Source organism: Panthera leo, chromosome C2 (genome assembly GCF_018350215.1).
Source record: "Panthera leo isolate Ple1 chromosome C2, P.leo_Ple1_pat1.1, whole genome shotgun sequence".
Lineage (NCBI taxonomy): Eukaryota > Metazoa > Chordata > Mammalia > Carnivora > Felidae > Panthera > Panthera leo.
In genome coordinates, this window is record NC_056687.1 from 713,921 (window position 1) to 729,533 (window position 15,613).

The window sequence follows — 15,613 nt, forward strand, 5'->3', positions numbered from 1 at the left end:
TTTAATTTTTATTATTTTATTTTTATTATTTTATTTTATTTATTATTTTTAATATTTTTTAAATGTTTATTTATTTTTGAGAGAAAGAGAGCTCAAGCCAGAGAGGGGCAGAGAGAGAGAGACATAGAATCTGAAGTAGGCTCCAGGCTCCAAGCTGTCAGCACAGAGCCCAATGTGGGTCTTGAACCCATGAGCAGTGAGATCATGACCTGAGCTGAAGTTGGACACTTAACCGACTGAGCCACCCAGGCACCCCATCTTTATTTTTTAAAATATGAGTTTAATCCATTTACAATTATGATAATTACTGACACATTTGAACTTTTTTTCTACCATCTTATTTTGAGTTTTCTACTTGCAAGAGTTTTTCCCTTTGCTTTTTTTCTTTCTTTCCTTACTTCTGATGGATATGGGTTTTTTTAATGCTTATTTTTATTTGTAAGAGAGAGAGAACATGCGTACAAGTGGGAGAGGGGCAGAGAGAGGGGGGACAGAGGATCTGAAGCAGGCTCTGTGCTGACAGCAGAGAGCCTGATGGGGGCTCAAACTCTCAAATCAAGAGATCATGACCTGAGCTGAAGTCTGATACTTAACCGACTGAGCCACTCAGGTGCCCCTGATTGATATGTTTATTAAAAAATCTATTCTCCCCTTCTCTGTTAGTTTGGAAGCTAAGATTTATAATTTTATTCTTTCTGAGGTTACCTTAAAATTTCATTATGCAATAGAAATTTTCTAAGAAAAGTCCAAAGCTACTCAGTATTTCTATCTTCTGCAGAATATGAAATCTTAGTATGCTTCCATTATTCATTTACTTATTTATTTATTTAATTAAAAGTTTTTAAAAATATTTATTTTGAGAGAGAAAGAGAGAGACAGCATGAGCAGGGGAGGAGCAGAGAGAGGGAGAGAGAGAATCCCAAGCTGGCTCCGTGCCATCAGCACAGAGTCCATCATGGGGCTTGAACTTATGGGGCTGGAAATCAAGAGTTGAACACTTAACCGACTGAGCCACCCAGGTGCCCCTTTTTTACCTTTTTAAAAGACTAAACTTTTCAAAAAGTAGTTTACTCTGAAAAGACTAAACTTTTCAAAAAGTAATTTAACCATTTTTCTTTTTATTTATTTTTAACTTTACATCCACATTAGTTAGCATATAGTGCAACAATGAGTTCAAGAGTAGATTCCCTAATGCCCCCTACCCATTTAGCCCATCCCCTCTCCCACAGCCCCTCCAGCAACCCTCTGTTTGTTCTCCATATTTATGTGTCTCTTCTGTTTTGTCCCCTTCCCTGTTTTTATATTATTTTGGCTTCTCTTCCCTTATGTTCACCTGTTTTGTCTCTTAAAGTCCTCATATGAATGAAGTCATATGATTTTTGTCTTTCTCTGACTAATTTCGCTTAGGATAATACCGTCTAGCTCCATTCACGTAGTTGCAAATGGCAAGATTTCATCCTTTTTGATTGCCGAGTACTACTCCATTGTATATATATATATATACCACATCTTCTTTATCCATTCATCCATTGATGGACATTGGGGCTCTTTCCATACTTTGGCTATTGTTGATAGTGCTGTTATAAACATTGGGGTGCATGTGCCCCTTCGAAACAGCATACCTGTATCCCTTGGATAAATACCTAGTAGTGTAATTGCTGGGTCATAGGGTAGTTGTATTTTTAATTTTTTGAGGAACCTCCATACTGTTTTCCAGAGTGGCTGCACCAGCTTGCATTCCCACCAACAATGCAAAAGAGATCCTCTTTCTCCACATCCTCGCCAACATCTGTTGTTGCCTGAGTTGTTAATGTTAGCCATTCTGACAGGTGTGAGGTGGTATCTTATTGTGGTTTTGATTTGTATTTCCCTAGAGATGAGTGATATTGAGCATTTTTTCATGTGTCAGTTGGCCATCTGGATGTCTTCTTTGGAGAAGTGTCTATTCATGTCTTTTGCCCATTTCTTCACTGGGTTGTTTTTTGGGTGTTGAGTTTGATAAGTTCTTTATAGGTTTTGGATGCTAACCCTTTATCTGATATGTCATTTGCAAATATCTTCTCCCATTCTGCCTTTCAGTTTTGCCTTTTAGTTTTGCTGATGGTTTCCTTCGCTGTGCAGAAGCTTTTTATTTTGATGAAATCCCGACAGTTCATTTTTGCTTACCATTTTTCTTATTATACATGCCATTTATTCAAATTATTTTTATTTTTGATGGAAGTATGCTCCTTAATCTCTCTTTTAGAGAGGACATCTAGATGGTAAGGTTTTTCAGTTTGTGCTGTGGTTCTCTGTTCCTACCTAACACACCATGACCAAACACAGTGGTGTGAATGACAGCTCTTCCATTTTGCTCCTGGACTCTGGGGGTCGGGAATTCTGACAGGGGACCCAGGATGGCTCAGTTCTGCCTGTGGTGTCTGGGGTCTGGGCGGGGGCACCTCAATGGCCAGGCTCAGCTGGCAGTGCTGACCAGAGCGCCCCCGCGTGGCCTGTCCATGTGGTTCGGATGGGCTGTCCCAAGGTGGAGTCCTCCCACATGGCCCAGTGCTTCCCCAAAGCCACACATCCTCTGTTCTGCAGGCCCAGCCCTGGGGGCCACACAGAGCCACCCTGCCGTCCTTCATTCCTCCATTTGTGGACAGAATCACAAGCTCACTCAGATTCAGAGGAAGGGTCACAGATTGCCCCCTGCTGTCTGCCCCCGGCTGCTCAGAGTTGAGGGTCTTGTGCCTTAATTGAGTCTGAATCTGAATAAGACACTCCAGGCATGGTTCCTCTTGCTCCAAAGGCTTATGAGAAAAAGAGACAAGCCATCTTGCCCTCCACACTCAGCAGACAGAGGTGGGTAGGGCAGGGCCGTCTCAGTGAGCACGCATTCAAGCAGGGCTGCAGCGGGAGGCTCACACAGTCCCTGGTCCCAGCGAGCCCCAAACTGCTGGGTATCTACCAGCAGGTACCTGATCAGGCCTCCATCCATTTCTTAGCTGCGGGGGGGGGGGGGAACACTTCTCTCTTAACTTTTTTTTTGCATTCTCATTGACTCTCTCTCTGACTCATCCTCCATCCTCCGTAAGAAATGACTAGTGTTTGCAGCTGAGTTTGCCTGGCCTGTTTCCTTTCTGTAATAGTTCGGGAACCCAAAGACCACTGCCAGTTCCATGGTACTCTGTCCCCTCCGGACGGAGCTGATACATTCCTTTAAAAACATTGTGAGGCTCACTTTGTATAAACTGTATTTCACAAAAGGTGCACCTGAAGGATACATCCCTCTGTAACTTAGCCTCCCTGTGAGGCTACTGCGCAAGGGTGACCTTAAAATTCTTAACTCTGGCTAACATAGAAGGTCGGGAAGGCATTTCTGTATGATCCTCAGAAAGCTGTTGTTTATTTGAAATGATCTTTGAAGCACTGCTTTAAACATTTCTGGGGCCTCACCTAGGGGTTTTACAGTCACACCCTTGGTTTCAATCTTTATTCTGAGACCACATTTTTCTGAACGGTTACTGCATTTGATCTTTATTCTCAAGTTCCATAGCACTTTGAGAGTTGTTCTCTGACAGGGAGCACTGTGCCTCTCTAAGTGTCTTAAATTTTGCTTGGAATCGGAGAAATTTGCTTTTCAGTTTGTCTCTTTCCTGTTGCATTTTATGGTAGACTGTGAAGAGTTCAGGCAGAGCCTTCACCACCTCCTGCCCAGAAATCTCCTCAGCTAGGTCATCACGTGTAGTAGAACATTCCCTGTTTTCCCCATCACTGTAGATAAGTGCTTCCAAGTTTTCCATGCTGAGTAAGGAGTACTCCCTTTCTTCCAGCTTCCAAGGACATTCTTATCCCATTCCTTTAAGCCTTTCTCAAGGCCCACCAGGCTTCTCCCTGCTGTCTACTCTCCAAGGTAACAGACTTTCAGTTTTTGGTACAGCAACATCCAGCTTTCAGCTCCCAAAATCTTAAGGCATTTTACCGTCCCTCCCTTGGCTTCATCTTTCCCCAGAGACTGTTTCCCTGCCTATCCTGGGTTTTATCTTTGCCCCAAGGCCCTTTCTTGTTTTGAGAGTTCTCTGTTGCCTGGAAAGATTGTCCTAAACCTCCTGTTTTCTCCAAACTCTGCTGGGAAACTAAACAGTTCATTGTTTTTAGGTTATGTCTCTACACCGAATTGTTTGTATTATATTCTCACTCCTGAGTAAAACCTTAGCTGGGTATAAAATTCTAGGGTGTCAGTTGGAGCTGTTTCTCCATTATTATCTTGATTCTCTTAATCTTGATGAGAAGCCTGCTGTTAGTGTAGCTGTTCTTTTGTAGGCATTTGGTCTATCCCTGAAGTTTAGTAGTAGGACTACAATGCATCTGGGCGGTAGACGCTATTTTCTCTGTTTGAAATTTGGACTCTCCTTCATATTTGAGGCAAGAGACAGAAGGTAGTGAGCTCCTTGGGACCACACAGCAGGTTGGCAGCAGAGCCAGAATGAGAACACAGGCATCCGGACTCCCCAGTGAGTGTTCTTCTGTGGCCCTGCTCCTTCCAGAGGACCGTGGTCTGCACTCCTCTGAGTTTTCTGTCTTAGGCAATGTGGAAGGGGCAAGCAACCAGGGGCCCTCACTTCCATGGTGACGTTCTTTCTTCCCTGACTGGATGTACATTTCTTATCCTTGTTGATAATACAGTGTCATGGAGCAGGTAGGCTCATTTGAAAGAGAACAGACTTCGATGCTGGGCGGATGTGGGTTGGAATCCAAACTGCCACTGAGAGCTGTGTCGTCTTGGACAGATTGTTAATATCTCAGAGTCTTGCTTTCCTCTCAGAGACTTGCTTCCCTCATTTATAAATTGAACATATCACCCTCTTCCTATAGGACGTGCGCATGTTTGGGACACTTAGTAGATGCATGGCAGGTGCTCAGTACAAGCCTGCTGAACAGTATTCCAGGCTGGTGATGTAAGACTACAAATAACTAACTTAGAATCACCCAGATGCCACACTGTCGGGGGCGGCAGGGGGAGGGCTAGCAATAGGAGGACAGAGGTCTGCTCTTCCTTGTGCCCATGAGCACGTGCAGACCTGAGGGCACCTCTGGCCAGGACATGTGTCAAACTTCTCTTTGCTCCACCAGGTGGATGGTGTTACTGCTCTGGCTATCACCTACTTTATTTTTCTGAGAGTGGAGATTTATGGAAAGAAAAAAACCAGATCCCTAATCTCTGACTTACTCTGTGAGTTCATTCCAGAGCATTCCAGTAATGTTCCCCAGAAATCTCTGAGCAGAGGCTGTAAGGGGGGTAGTATTTTGTGTGCTTTCGTTGGAGGTTGGCAGCTTCCTCCAGCACTGCGGTGAATGGTAGTCTCCAGAAGGATTTAAGTCTCTGCTGTGAATAATGCCTGTTGGCTTCATAACCACTTAAAAGCAGGGTGATGCAGAAGTGGATTTAAAAAGAAAACATTTTGAATTTATTTTCTTCAGGACAAAGCATGTGCATTGAAGGGCTCTGAAAAGAAAATCTGAATTACTTAAAATACAATGGGTTAACACTTTTGATGTGTGTGCCTGTTGACCTAGTCAGTTCTCTGTGATGCTGGGTCTATGACCCACCTGAGGTTGGTGCCAACAGGGATGAAGAAAGTATGTGGCTCAGAGCAAAGGAAAGACCAAATCTCTTCTTATGAAAGTCCTGGCAGGCCAGACAGTCCTCCATCCAGCAGATTCCCCTGAAATGAAAGCTGTTTTTAAGAGATGCCAGATCCTGGATCATGATTTGAAAATGTTTTCTAAGCTCTGTGATAACCTCACTGGGGTCACATCTGGCCTGGAGGCCACATGCCAAACATTCTGTATTTAGAGCTGAATTTGCAAGTTCACAACAGGAGGGAAAAATATAATAGAATGGGTCAAAATACCTTCTTGAGAGGGAACCTAAGGACACAGAATTTGTTTATCACAAACTTGTTTTTTGCATAGTGTCATGATTGGTCCATGTAAGGCCAACCCTTCCTATCTTCACCAACCTTAGATGTTGTCAGTCTTTTGAACTTTAGCCTTATTGTTAGTACAGAGTGGTTTTAATTGGTATATCTCTGTTGACTAATGATGTTGATCACCTATTTTTTCTTTTTTGGAGTGATTATTAGATACCTTTGTATTTGTTTAAGAAATGACTCCTTAAGGGGCAACTGGGTGGTTCAGTCAATTAAGCATCTGACTCTTGATTTTGGCTCAGGTCATGATCTCATGGTTTGTGAGTTTGAGCCCTACATCAGGCTCTGTGCTGACAGCATGGAGCCTGCTTGGGATTCTCTCTCTCCCTCTCTCTGCTCCTCCCCTGCTCATGGTCTCTCTCTCTCTCAAAATAAATAAATAAAACTTAAAAAAAATAAATAAAAAGAAATGACTCTTTGAGTCTTTTTCCAACTTTTAATTGGGTTGTCTTTTTATTATTGGGTGGTAGGTTCTTTATATATTATGAATACAAGTCATTTTTCAGATATATGTATTAAAATATTGTATCCCACTCAGTAGCTTGCCAATTTATTTTTAAGTATGGGTTTTGATATGGAAATGTTTTCTTTTTAAATTTTTTAATGTTTATTTATTTTTGAGAGAGAGAGAGAGACAGAGTGTAGCGGGTGAGGGGTAGAGAGAGGGAGACACAGAATCTGAAGCAGGCTCCATCCAGGCTCAAAGCTGTCAGCAGAGAGCCCGACATGGGGCTTGAACTCATGAACTGCGAGACCATGACCAGAGCGAAAGTCAGATGCTTAACTGACTGAGTCACCCAGGTGCCTGTATATGGAAATGTTTTTAATCTTGATAAACTTAAAGTTGTCTTTTTTTTTTTTTCATAGTAATCTCTGTGTATCCTGTCAGTCCAAAGGTTGCAAAAGTATTCTCCAGGTTTTCTTTTTGGAGGTTTTACAATTTTATTTTTTATCACTAGGTTTTTGATACATCCTGAGCTATTCTTCATGTATGTTGTGAGATAGGCATTAAGATTCATATTTATTCCTTATGATTAACCAGTTGTTCAAGCACAATTTGTTGAAAGACTTCCCCCTAATGAGTTGTTTCAGTGGTTTGGTTGAAAATAAATAGACTATAAAAGTGCTGGTCTGTTCCTGGACTATATTCTGTTTCACTGATCTACTTAGCTGCCTTTACATCAATACCACACTCTCATAATTGTTAGGCCTTTACTAAGTCTTGAAATCAGATAGGGTAAGTGCTCTGATTTTGCTGTTGTTTTTTTCCCCAAATCTTGATCTTTTGGCATTTTCTTGTGAATTTTAGAATCAACTGTTACTTTCTATTTTTAAAAAGTCTACTGGGATCGTTATTGACATTTATTAACCTAGATATCAGTTTTGGGGAAGTTGGCATATTAACGGTATTGACTTGTTCAATCCTTGAGCATGACACATATCTTCACAAATGGATTTTCAGTAGTTTCAAAATTAGGTTTTCTTGAATTTTTCTCAGCCATGTTTTGCAGTTTTCTGTGAATAGGTCTTGCATATCTTTCATTACATTTAAACCTAAGTATTGTTAAGTTTTGATGCTATTACTAGTATTTTTTCCATTAAATGGTTGCATTTTCCAATTGTTACTAGTGTATAAGAATTCATTTGATTATTGTATTGACTTTATAACCTATGACTTTGTTTAATTCACTTATCCTTAAAAATTTTTGTTGTTGATCTTCAGGGTTTTCTTTTTTCCACTCTAAGATTATTTATTTATTTTGAGAGAAAGAGAGAAGAGAGGCAGAGATTGAGAGAGAGAGAGAATGAGAATCCTCGCTGACAGTGAGGAGCCTGACTTGGGGCTCAACCCCCTGAACCGTGAGATCATGACCTGAGCTAAAATCAAGAGTCAGATGCTCAACCAACTGAGCCCCTCAGATGCCCCGATCCTTAGGGTTTTCTGCATACATAACCATATCCAACAAAGAAGGGTTTACTTGTTCCTTTCCTATGTTTATCAATTTTGTTTCTTTTTCTTATTGACTTTAGCTAGGAACACCAGTACAATGTTGACTAGAAGTAGTAATAGCCAACATCCTTGCCTTGTTTCGATTTTAGATTGAAAACATTCAGTATTTTACACATAGTAAAAATAATGATGTTATCTGTAAGTTTTCAACTTAAGTTCTTTTCTATTTCCTGTGTTTTGATAGTTTTTAAGATGAATAGGTTTTGAATTTTGTCACAAGGTTTTTAGTACTTTTTATTTAGATGATCTCATGAATTTTGTCCTTTAATCATTCAATGTGGTGAATTACATTTATTGAGTCTTGAATTGCATTCCTAGAATAAACTTCACTTGATCATGAAGAATTATCCTTTGTGTATTGCTGTTTGATTAGCTAACATCTGTGTGTGTGTGTGTGTGTGTGTGTGTGTGTGTGTGTGTGTGTGTTTCGTTTATGTTCAGTAAAGATATTGGTCTGTAGTTTTTCTTTAGTTTTGCAAGCGTTTGGTATTGAGATTATTCTGACCTTATAAAATGATTTGGGAAGCATTCCATGCTCCTTTGTTCTTTTCTGAAAGGGTTTGTGAATAACAGGGTTGTGACTTTATGGAAAACTTATTCCATAAATGCTTAATATAATTTACCATTGAAGCCATCTGACCTTGTTATTTCTTTGTTGGAATGTCTTGAAGTATGAATTCCATTTTATTTATTTTTGGGTCAGTTTTGGTAAGGCTTATCTTTCAAGGTTTTTATCCATTTCATCTAAGCGGTTGATATAAGGTTGTTTATAATATTCCACTATTTCTTAGTAAAGGTTTAGAGATATAATTCATGTACTATAAAATCTACCTTTTAAAGGTATATATGGGTGCCTGGGTGGCTCAGTCAGTTAAGTGTCTGACTTCGGCTCAGGTCATGATCTCACAGTTCCTGAGTTTGAGCCCCATGTCAGGCTCTGTCTGGCAGCTCAGAGCCTGGAGCCTGCTTCAGATTCTGTCTCCCTTTCTCTCTGCCTGTTCCCCACTCATGCATGTGCGCACACTCTCTCTCTCTTTTAAGTGAACATTAAAAAAATTTTTTTAATATAAATAAAAGTATACAACTCAGGCGTGCCTGGGTGTCTCAGTCAGTTAAACATCTCTGACTCTTGATTTTAGCTCAGGTCATGATCCCAGGGTCATGGGATTGAGCCCTGTGTCAGGCTCTGTGCTGAGCATGGAGCCTGCTTAAGATTCTCTCCTTCTGCCCCTTTCCCCCCTCACATGCTCTCTCTGTCTCTAAAATAAAAAAAAATTAAAGTATATAATTCAGTGTTTTTTGGTATATTCATAAGGTTGTGCAACCATCAGTAGCATCTCATGTCACAATCCCCCAAAGAAATCTCATACCCATTGGCGGCCATTCTCCATTTCACACCCTCCCAGCCCCTGGCAAGAACCAGTCAATTCTTTGTCTCTGTGGATTTCCCCATCCTGGACATTTCATATAGTTGGGATCATACAGTGATCTTCTGTGACTGGCTTCTTTCAGTTAACATAATGTTTACATGGTTCATCCACATTGGAGCGTGAATCAGTACTTCATTTGTTTTTATGGCCGAATAATATTCTACTGTTTGGACACACCATCTCTTATTGATCCATTTATCACAATGAACATTTGGGCTGTTTCCATATTTTGGCTATTATGAATAATGCTGCTATGAATATTCACGTACAAGCTTTCATGTGGACATGTTTTCAGTTCTCTTTGGTATATGCCATGGTGTGGAATTTTTGGATCATATGGTAACTCTGTGTTTAACATTTTGAAGAGCTGCCAAACTGTTTTCAAAGTGGCTGCACCATTTTGTATTCCTATGACAGTGCACAAGTGTTCTAATTTCTCCACATCCTTACTAACACTCGTTATTGTCTGTCTTTTTTATCATAGCCATCCTAGAGGGTATGGAAGTGTATATCATTGTGGTTGTGCTTTGCATTTCGCTGATGGCTCATAATGTGAGCAACGTCGGGGTATCTGGCTGGCTCAGGCAGTGGAGCATCCAGCTCTTGATCTTGGGGTTGTGAGTTCGAGCCCCACAGTCAATGTAGAGTGTGTAGAGATTACTTAAAAATAAATCTTAAGGAGCGCCTGGGTGGCTCAGCCGGTTAAGCATCCGACTCTGGGTTTCGGCTCAGGTCATGATCTCACAGTTCATGAGTTTGAGCCCTGTGCTGGGCTCTGTGCTGCCAGTGTGGAGCCTGCTTGAGATTCTTCCCTTCTCTCTGCCTCTCCCCTGCTTGCACTGTCTTTGTCTCTCTCAAAATAAATAAAAACTTTTAAAAACTCAAAGTAAAACCTTAAATGATGTGAGCAATATCTTCCTGTGCTTATTGGCCATTTGCGTGTCTTCTTCAGAGAAATGTGTACTCAATTTTTTGGTCCATTTTAAAGTTGGTTATTTGTCCTTTTACTGTTGAATTGTAAGAGTTCTTCATATATTCTGGATACTAGTCCCTTATCAGATACATGATTTGCAAATATTTTCTCTTATTCTGTGAATTATATCTTAATGTAACCTGATAGTATCCTTAGAAGAATGAAAGTTTTAAATTTTGATGAAGCCTGATTTACCTATTTTTTCTTTTTATTGCTTATGGCTTTGATATAATAATATGCTGTTCTAAAAAATTATCGTTGAGGAGTGAGTGGATAGAGCACAGAGGATTTTTAGAGAAGTGAAAATACTTCTGATATTTATATTTTAATATAATTTAATTTCCAAATATCTGAGGATTTCATTATTTTATTTTATTATTATTATTTTTTCTTATGCAGAAATGTAGCTTTTTCTCGGTTGCATCTTTCCTTTTAGTCAGCCTCTGGAAGTGGTAGGGTGGGGAGGAGCTCACCCTCCTCAACTGAAGACCCCTCAAAAAATATTCCCAAACACAGAGTCATCTCCTCTGCTGTGAATTATGCCTCTAGTGTGTTAAAGTTGCTCAGTCAGATATATTTCTGTTATTGATTTCTAAATAATTCCATTATAGTCAGAGAACATATTCTGTATTTTTTCAATCCTACTAATTTTATTGACTTTATTTTATGGCCCAACATACACCCTATCTTGGAGTATGTTCAATGTGAACTTGAAAATAATGTGTATTCTTCAAATGTTGGGTATAGTGTTTTGTAAATGTCAATTAGGTTAAACTAACTGACACTTGTTTGGTACTATATATCTTTACTAATATTTTTTTGTCAAAGAGAAAAGAGTTAAATTTCCATAGTAATACTAGATTTATCTCTTTTTAGGTGCGAATATATTTATATTTGTTATGTTTCCTTAAGGAACTAATGCTGTTATCATTATGAAATGTTCCTTGTCACCACTAACATTTCCCGTTTTAAAATCTACTTTGGTTTTGGCGCACCTGGGTGGTTCAATCAGTTGGGTGTCCAACTTGGCCTCAGGTCACGATCTTGAGGTTTTTGAGTTTGAGCCCCACATTGGGCTCTGTGCTGACAGCTCAGAGTCTGGAGCCTGCTTTGGATTCTGTGTCTCCCTCTCTCCCCGCCCTTCCCCTGCATGCACTCTGTCTCTCCCTCTCTCTCAAAAATAAATAAAGACAAACACATTAAAAAAAAAATCTACTTTGGAGTTTATGAATACAGCCACTGCAGCTTTCTTATGATTAATGTTTTCAGGGCTTAACTTTTTCCATTTTTAAAATTTTTATCTTTCTGACATCTCTTACAATCAACATATAATCAGCTTTTATATTTTAAGAATCCAGTTTGGCAATATCTGCTTTCTAATTGGAGGGTTTAGATCATTTTTATTTATTGTAATTATTAATAAGGTTTGTTTTAAATATGCTGCCTTGTATTTATTTTCTATATTTTTGTTCCCATTTTATTGTATTACTTTTTCCTTTTTTTTTTTTTTTTACTATTTCAGTGTATTTTTGTATTCAACTTTTTCTCCTTTATTGAATTTGAACTATATATTTTTATGGTTTTATAAATTCTACATATAGTTTTTTTATCAGTCTACCTTGAATCAATATTATACTATTTCATCTGTAATTCAAAAACCTTACAGTGGTATATTTCTATTTACCTTTTTCATATCTGCGCTATTTTTGTCTTATACTTTACTTCTATATATATTATAACCAACAGAATTCAATATTGCTGTCTTTGCTTTTAACTGGTTTTCAAAAATTAAAAACACATAAAAATATTATTTTATATTAATCAATAGTAACCTAGTTACTGTCTTATTCAGTTTGGGCTGCTGTAACAAAGTGCCAAAGATTGGATGGCTTGTAAACAACAGAAATGTCTCAGGGTTCTGGAGGCTGGAAGTCCAAGATCAGGGTTCCAGCATGGTCATGCACTGCGGAGGGGCCTCCTCCAGGCTGCAGACTGTCAACTTCTCACTGTGTCTTCACATGGTGGGAGGGGCAGGCAGCTCTCTGGGGGTTTCTACAAGAGCACTAATCCCATTTATAAGTGCTGTACCCTCATGACTTAACTACCTCCCAAAGCCCCCATGTTACGTTAGGGGTTAGGATTTGAACATTGAATGTTGGGAAACATTTAATTTCCAAACAACACAAACATTTGGTACATTAACAGTTTCCTTTTGTTCTTCATTTTCTCAGGCAGACTTAATTCCCACAGGAGACATTTTTTGATTGTCACAATTGGAGGAGGGTGCTCCTCGAATCTAGTGGGTAGAAGCCAGGGTTGCTGGAAAACACAGGGCAGCTCCTCCCTCCCCCCGCCAACAGAGACTTATTTGGTCCCAAATGTCAACAGTGTCACCGTTGAGAACTTGCTAGAGATCCATGTTTATATTTGGCTTCATTTCTCTCCACCCCCCAAATCTGCCTTTAGTATTACTTGTAGTGGAGGTTCAATTGTTACAGATTATTATTTTTTTTTAGCTTTTGTTTATGTGAAAATCTCAACTTTATCTTCTTTTTAAAGGATAATTTTGCTGGTTATAGAATTTTAAATTGAAGATTTTTTTTTCTCTCAGCACTTCAAACATGTTGATTTCATTTTCTTCTGCCCCTCAATGTTTCCAATGGAATCAACCATCTAAAAAAATCATTGTTCTCTCTATTAATACATATTTCTCTGACTGCTTTTAAGATTTCTCTTTATATTTGGCTTTCAGTAGTTTGATTATGGCTAGTTGTGGTTTTCTTTGTATTTACCTTGTTTCAGATTCATTCATTTCCTGAGGATATGGGTTGATCTTTTTCATCAGATTGGAATATTTTGGCCATTAATTTTTCAAATATTTTTCTTCCATTCTCTCTTTCCTCTTATTTTTGGACTCTAAAACGCTCGTATCTCAGACTACTTGATATTAGAAAACTTCATAGTGATTCTGTATTTCACACATACTCTTGTCATTTTCTTAAAATATATTTCTTCTCTCTTTTCCAGTTTAGGTACTTTTCATTGGCCTTTTTTTCAAGTTCACTGATACCTTCTTCTTCACTATCCAATCTAAGTCCATCTGCTGATTGTTTTTCTTTCACATATTTTATTTTTCAGCTCTTTTTTATGTATTTCCATTCCTTGCCTGAAATATACCATTGTTCATTTATATTTGAAATAGTTATTTTAGTTTATTCATATTCCAGTAACTGAACCATTGATAGTTACTTTCCAAGAATGTATTTCCTTGTAAGTATGGGTCATATTTTTCTTTAAAAAAATTTTTTTAATGCTTATTTATTTTTGAGAGACAGAGATAGGGCAGGAGTGGGGGAGGGGCAGAAAGAAAGGGAGACACAGAATCCGAAGCAGGCTCCAGGCTCTGAGCCGTCAGCACAGAGCCCGTCGCGGGGCTCCGTGAGATCATGACCTGAGCTCAAGTTGGATGCGCAACCAACTGAGCCACCCAGGTGCCCCTGGGTCATATTTTTCTGATTAATTGCATGTTTTTTTTTTTTTTTTTTTTTTAATTTTTTTTTCAACGTTTTTTATTTATTTTTGGGACAGAGAGAGACAGAGCATGAACGGGGGAGGGGCAGAGAGAGAGGGAGACACAGAATCGGAAACAGGCTCCAGGCTCCGAGCCATCAGCCCAGAGCCTGACACGGGGCTCGAACTCACGGACCGCGAGATCGTGACCTGGCTGAAGTCGGACGCTTAACCGACTGCGCCACCCAGGCGCCCCTAATTGCATGTTTTATAATTGTTTTTGTTGTATTCTTCACATTGTGTAGAAAAGAATAAAAGACACAAGTATTTTTGTTTTGCTCTGTTTCTTCCTTACAGATTGTAGTCTGTTTCCTCCCAAGGCGGTAAAGGTGAGGAACTAATCATTCACCTTTCTGCTAGTGTTTACTGGAGCCAGCGAAGCTGCAGCTTTCCTCCGGTTGAGTTAATTTGTGATTAGCCAAACCGTAAGTCCTGAGCTGTAGTTTTTTGGAGCTTGTCAGTGTTTGGGCTGAGAAGGGGCTGACTGCAGCTTCACCTTGTGGAGGGATATGGGATCCATTAACCAAAAGCAAGCACGGGACTTTGTGATTTCTCTCTCCAACCTTCCTCCACTGCCACTTTCATGACAAAACTTGGAGTGGGGGAGGGGGAGAACTGTTCAGGTTGAGTGCTCTATCCTTGCCTTTACGGCTTTTCTGCACTCCGATTTGTCCATCGGCCCATACCAGCATCCAAAGTCAAGCTGACAGTCATTTGTTTTCACAAAGCTTCTTCATCTAGAACAGGTCAACTCTACCCAGACTTCAGTGTGGAAGCGGGCAGCTGTCATGTCTCTGTACAGCCATGCTTGTTTCTTTCTGGAGTTTGGTTCTCAAGGCTTCCTTCTGTCCTCTCCTCTTTTCACTCTTAGAAAAGTAAAATTTTGTGTTGGTTTCTCTTGTTCCCATCGGAATGAAGGTCTTTTTCACTCAAATATGAATCAGAAATCTCTTATACTTAGCATTTTGCTACATACTTTTTTCCAGTCAACAGTATATCATGGGTACCTTTCCTTGTGAACACAGACAGGTTTATCACATAATTTTAGAGCTTTAAACATTATTAGTTTTTAAAAAAAGTAATGCCTCTTCATTACATGCAACTTGGTAAAGTATTAAAAATACGGACACACATACAACAAAAATAATCTCTAGGCTAACCGTTGTTAACTTCTCTTGCCTTTTTGATTGAGGAATAATTCACACACAGTAAATGTGCCCATATCTTAAGGGTCCAACCCAATGAACTTTACATACATTTATACTTTGTGACCACCACTCAGATCAAGATATAGGAGACTTCCATCATGACTCTTGCCAGTCAATACTGTTTCCCAGACATAATTATTTTGATTTCTAGCATGATATATTGGTTTTGCCTGTTCTTGAGTTTAATATAATTAAAAGCATTTGGTAGGTTTTGTATTGTGTTTGGCCTCTTTTGCTCAAATAATATCTGTGAGATTAATACATGTTGTTATATATTTCATGTTGTTTCTGTTCTGCCGTATAATATTCCACTGATGAATGATAGCATAATTTATTCACTATCCGGTTGATCAACAATTGAGTTGCTTCTGGTTTTTGCTTTGTTATGAACAAAGGCAACATGAATGTTCTTGTATGTGTTTTCTGGTAAGCATACACACTAATTT